The sequence below is a fragment of the Carassius auratus genome, chromosome 10 (assembly GCF_003368295.1).
Source record: "Carassius auratus strain Wakin chromosome 10, ASM336829v1, whole genome shotgun sequence".
Classification (NCBI taxonomy): Eukaryota; Metazoa; Chordata; class Actinopteri; order Cypriniformes; family Cyprinidae; genus Carassius; species Carassius auratus.
Genome location: NC_039252.1, coordinates 19,970,507 through 19,977,219, shown reverse-complemented (window position 1 = coordinate 19,977,219; position 6,713 = coordinate 19,970,507).

The following is a 6,713-nucleotide window of genomic DNA, read 5'->3' as shown; positions in this document are numbered from 1 at the left end:
CACGCCAATGGCAAGAACATATCATGGGAATTATCCAGCAGAGAGAATGAAGGGAGGGTGGGGGAGAGCGAGAGCACCGGGGCTAGACTGGAGCTGCTGAGGAAAGAACAATAGATCTGCAGTCTTGATGAGCATGACTGAACGTTAGTCTGGAGGTTTGGGGCCAGACCAAGAGCTGTAGGGAAACAGTACAGAATATTCTTTGTCAGAGGTAGAAAGGACAAAGACTGTCAGCTGAGCAGGTAACAAGGAGATGGACACCAATACTGTGAAAAACACATTATTTCAAATCATTCTGATGTTAGTATGCTTAATAATAAATATATAATGGCAGTGATGCATGCCATAGAAGATCGGTTTTGGTTCCCATAAAACCTTTCAATTAACAGTTCTTAAAAGAACCATTCATTATAGCATGAAAAACATGTTATATCATTTAAAGAATCTTTATTTTTTCTATAAAGAACCCTTTGATGCCTAAAGAATTTATTTAACTCATAAATGACAATTCTATGATTTTAGCATCAAGCAACTCTTTTTTTTTTTATTGTTCAGTGTGATCATGCTCGGAGAGGCATTGCAGAAATAGTCCATATAACTTGCACACTATAGAATTTATTTTATTTTTACGACGAATGGACTCTCAAATCTCATTTTCCATCTCATGACACACTAAAAGCCAACACTCTTAAAATAAAGGTTGCAAAAGGGAAAGAATCATTTTGGTTTGCCAAAAGAAGCTTTCAAGGGACAATTTTTCAAAGATGCAGTGACATTTAATGTTGTTCAGCGAATTTTCACTTGCAAAATACAGTCATTTTAAAAGGAAATCATGCAATTTGGAGTTTCGCATGAATATGAGATTTCCCTATGCTAGTTTTATAAAAGGTTCAGGTGGTCATGCAGAAAGCAGCTTGGTTTGCAAGTGTATGGGTTCCTATATGAACCTTTAAACTTCCCATTGCACAAAAAGTTCTATATACTGGAAAAAACATCTTTAGTTCATTAAAAAGTTCTTTACATGAAAAAAAATGGTTCTTTTAGGAACTTTTCACTGGAAGGTTCTTTGGTAAAGATGGATCTTCTATCGCATAGCTGTGAAACCCCTTTTGCACCCTTTATTTTCAAGAGTGTAAATAACAACTATCAACCTTTTTGCAATGTTGGAAACTAACAGACGTGGTCATTATGAACAGCTGGCATATGGAAGAAAGTTGCGTAAATTTTCTTCAAAAAGTCTGCCTAAATGTTCCATGAAAAGCTTCAAGGGTTTGGAACGACAGGCAATGTTATTCCAATGGCCGAATATTAATCTTTAGCCTTTAATTATCCAGGTTTCCATAGCATTTTCGATGTTCAAAGCTTAGAAACCTCAGCAGAACCCCGAGTCTTCATCAGTGTGTGTGTGTGTGTGTGTGTGTGTGTGTCAGTCTGAAGTGTGTGAAGTGCCTGCATCGCTGCATGCGGCCAGTGCAGGAGGGGAGGGGAAGTCAGACTTATGCTCAGCAGCTCCCTGTTGCCCTGGAAACAGGTGCTGAGATTCTTTTGCCTTTTTTTCATCTTTCTCCTCGCTATCGATGTCAATGCCACCTCCCACAGGCTCCCCTCCCCCACGACCTGCTGCACCCCCCTCCCTCCCCATCTACTGCAGTCATTTAACAATGTCACAGGCTAGAACAACCAACCCGCACCCCCCCTCCCCCCCCCCCGATCCGCGCACCATATCGCCCACTGTATGAGGGTCAAACAGCACTCGGGTATTGATCCTCATAAGCGCCGTCAAACCGCGCGTTTTGACGCGACGCGTCGTCAATCTGACCCCAGCTAATAATCTTAGTGCACGACAGATTGCGAGCTAGAATGCCGCTCTGCCAGCTCTGCCAGCTCTGTCCGTCTTTGTGGTCCCATTGGGTGAGCAAAAAAGACAGACAAAGAGTAATCTGACTGCTGAAAAAGACGTCCCCCTCCCGTTCACTCATGGAGAAATCCACGAGCTGGTGCGATCAAACGCGCGTTTAGGATGCAGCTGTGTTTAAATCGAGGTAATGAATGTCTAGGTTCTATTTGCGCTCTAAAAAGAAATTAGACGCGCGCGCATCCAGATCCAGTTCGATTCCGTTTTCTGGCCTTTTTAAGTCAACATTGTTGCGCGCCGCATTCCATTGCAGTGACTTCTGCCTGGCCTGAAGAGGAACATTCCTGGGAAGTGGCTGACCGACAATAACAGTCGGCAGCAAAAAGAGGGCAGGAGCGGTTTGAAAGAGCTGTTCTTTCCAGCCTTGTTCTCTGAAACTCCAGCAACTAGAAGCTTTTCCTCATCTGCTGCATTTGCATCATCTGGAACAGCGCTGCTTAGCTGCTCACCGAGTCTGTTCAGGTCGCATAAATGAACGCCAAATGCAAATCATAAACTGCAATCGTACAATCGGGTCATAATTAAAACAAACTGGCTTATCAACTTTTAAAAAGAAGGAGAAAGCAAGAACTGATAAAATGTCTGAATGCAATGAAACTGTGGCTCGGAGATAATCGTCGGCCAAATGTATAATGTGTCATTATAAATGTGTTTCAGCTTTAATTGTGTAATTAGGAAATCTGGTTAATAGGAAATTAACATTAGAATGTTCCACTTTTCGTTGCTGTTTGTGCAATCAGGTTTCTTACTCAACTTATTATGTTCATTTTTATTTTTATTTTTAAGTATTTTAATAATTTTGTATAAATTGTATATATATGTTAAAAAAGTAATTAAGACCTCTTAATAATAATAAAAAAAATCTTATGCTCGCCAAGACTGTATAGATTTAATAAACACAGTAACAGTAATACTGTGGATGTGAAATATTATTACATTTATTAAATGTATAAAAATACATTTATATAACAGTTTTGTATTTTAAAATGGAATTAATTTTGTGATGGCAAAACTGAATTTTCATTAAAAAACATTTATTATTAAAAACTTATTTTCTCAGTAATTTTTTTATATGAATATAAATATATATATATATATATATATATATATATATATATATATATATATATATATATATATATATATATATATATATATATTGTATTTACTATATTGTAGTTTTTTTTTACAGTATTTTTTTCTATTATGTATTGTTCTTATATATATATATATATATATATATATATAAACAGTCTTTGAAAGACTCTACACCTGTTGTCAAACCTCCTCGCACACTTTTTGTTGCTACGAGGCGAGTCATCAAACTACAATTGTCATATTAGAAATGTAGAGTCACCTTAGGCACCGTGTGTTGTATAAAGCTGCTGGATCATATGCAGTGCCATAACTCAGACAGACATTAACAGCCACATCAGAGGCAGAGGCAGCGATTGAAGAGGACATTCTGTCCGTCTCAATCATGCCAGAGCCCTCCTAATTAGATGAAAACAGAGAAAGCTGGAAGAAAGTGTGTCATCCAAGACACATGAGCTCTTAAAAAGAAGTATCTGTGATTTATGCTTGATTATATTTTAGGTTTGCCATTGTTAAGGATATAAAATGACTGTAATATTATAAACCTGATTCAACACTCAGTCAGTGTATTTTGCTGTTTAGTTTGGGCTTGTAGGTTCAGTGGAAGTGGCAGAGATAATGAGATTGCAGCTCAGGACAGCAGGCCAATCATGTGATGGGTCAGACAGCAGAGGGTGCAGGAGAAGAAGAAAAAAGCCTCAGGAAAGGACCAACCATCTGACTCAAACAGGGACAGCTTTTCACATTTAAAGAGAGCTGTTGTTCCTCTTGCCTGAGGTGAATCTCTGTCTATGGCGTCCCGCTGAGGGTTTCAGTAACCAGTGAGCACAGGTTTGTCCAACAGATATTATGCTGACCTAACTGAGACACAATGGCCAATGGATTAGTAGCTACAGTTCTTTTAAGAACAATACAGAAGAATACAGTTTCTGGAAAAAAGTACAAAAGTTTTCAAATGGGCGGTACCCTTTCAAAAGGTACTTATATGTACCATTTAGGAACTTAAATGTATACTTAAGGTACCAATTCTAATATGCATCCTTTAGGAGTTCATAAGGCACAGTGTACCTTTTCGAACGGTACCGTCCCATTTGCACCTTTTTTTTTCTTGAGAGCGAAGGTAGAAATAGTTCGGGTTTTTTATATATCTTTCAAATTAAGTTACATTTTAACATGAAATTCACAAAAAACTAATTTAATTTCTGTTTGAATAAAACAAGTAATAAAAGTAATAATGGTAATAATAATGGGAGTTTGGCGCCATCTTGTGGTTAACTTGACGTCAACCTGAAACCTGAATATCAGGGAGTTTTAAAGACGAACAAGTGAGGAGATATTATTGACCTTTTCCCCCTCCCAGTCCTGCTTTACTTAAGTTATGGTAGCTACTTTTAAAAACATTAATGTTTTTAAAGACTGTACACACAATTCACAAAATCAAAAGTGAAAGAGCTCACTTACACTACAGTATAAATTAAAGCACTACGTAGTGTATAGTTATTTTAATTGAAAGGAAATGCATGGACTACACTGGGCAGATGCTTTTAAGTGACTTAGATTGCATGCACATTTTATTTTCCCTGGTGCTTAGAGTCTGTCTTGGCTTTTACACAAGATCTCCTCAGGTTCATCTTGTACAATCTGACAAACAACAATCACGCAAGACCAAAACTAAATGAACAATCACAAAGTGTGCACCATTTGTCAGGCCAAAATAATGTCCCACTGGATGAAAGAAAATAAACTTAGGCTGAATTAATTGCATTGCTTATTCACATTGTCATTTTAATGCACGTCTTTTTAAAGTCTCCAGTCCATCCCTCTCCTGTCACAGCATCAGAACCAGGTCAATTTTTATTTATTTATTTTTTAACCAGGGCTATGTGATTAATATAAATGGAAAAAGAACAACTTTTATTTGAAATAGAAATCTATTGTAACATCATGAATGTCTTCACTGTCACTTCTGATCAATTTAATGAATCCTTGCCTTGCAACTTTTGATGTTAATGATGCATGCAAATATTTCAAAGGATGAGCAAGGAATTTGTTTTAATATCAGTGTAAGTATATTTTATTTCCTTTAACTTCTTTAACAGCATCAAAAGCAGATGGACTGGCTAGTTTTGTAAGCACTAGTGATGCAGTAAACAGCCTAAAGGGAGTTGACATGCCTCTTCCTGACCTTGTTGGACTTTAGACAGAAGATGCCCCTGAGGAAGCGTCACATCTCTTCAGAAGGATCCACTGAGAAAGGCATGCTGCAGGTCGGTTTCATCTACATCATGTTGTTCTTGGACAGGTGGACTTTGCCAGCAAATGTATTGGTGGAGGAATGTGGAAGTCAGGACTGGTTCAAGAGGAGATCCTCTTCCTCATGAGTCCAGAGCTCATCGTGGCCAGACTCTTCACAGAGAAACTGGCCGATAAATAGTGCCTAAAAATCACAGGTACTGCTGGGGCATTCAGCACAAGGTCATCATCATATACTTGCTGACTTTTCTTAAAATCATACACTGAACAATAGATGATCACACACACCAGGGCCCATATTCAAGAAAATTCTTAGTGCGAAGAGTGTCACATACTTTCCTATATACACACACACACACACATACCGTATTTTTAGGACTTTAAGTCGCACCTGAGTATAAGTCGCATCAGTCCAAAAATACATCATGATGAGGAAAGAAAACATACAAGTCGCACCGGACTATAAGTCGCATTTATTTAGACCCAAGAACCAAGAGAAAACATTACAGTCTCCAGCCGCGAGAGGGCGCCCTATGTCTTCAGTGTAGACTACAGGAGCACTGAGCAGCATAGAGCGCCCTCTCACGGCTGGAGACGGTAATGTTTTCTGTTCGTTCATTTCTCTTGGTTCATGTCAAATTAATTCTGATAAATAAGTATAGTCCGGAAAATACAGTACTTGCAGTTTTTATACTGTACAAACTGTCGCCCTACACCAACCATACACCTAAACCTACCCCTTACAGAAAACTACTGGCAATTTTAGAATTTCATAAAACACCACTTTGTATGTTTTTTAAGCCTCTTGTTTTACAGGGACACAGGAAGTGTCTTCATAAACCAAGTTTACATTGTAATACCCATGTCATTATATACTCTCTCAAATTGGTCCTGAATCATGTTTTTTTTTAAGATTTATTTTTGGTGTCTTGCCTTCATTATGATATGAAAGTAGATAGCAGACAGGAAGCGAAGTGGAGGTGGGATTGGGACTTGGGACGCCCATAACACAATGGCATTGTATGTCAGTACACTGCCCACTAGGCTAAATTAGGCATATGTGCTAGAATTATTAATAGACAACAATAGTAGCTCTTAGGTTGATGATGTACACTATACACTACCATTCAAAAGTTTGGGGTCAGTACTTTTTAAAAAATTATTATTAAAAAATAAATACTTTTATTAAGCAAGGACTCAATCGGTGACATAAATAAATAAATGCTGTTCTTTGGAACTTTCTATTCATAAATGAATCCTGAAAAAATGTATCATGGTTTGCACAAAAATATGAAGCAGCACAACTGTTTTCAACACTGATAATAATAAATGTTTATTGAGCAACAAATCAACATATTCAAATGATTTCTGAAGGATCACGTGACAGGGAAGACTGGAAAATACCAGTACCCGGTACTCCCTACCGCAGCTTTAATTGTAATAATACTTA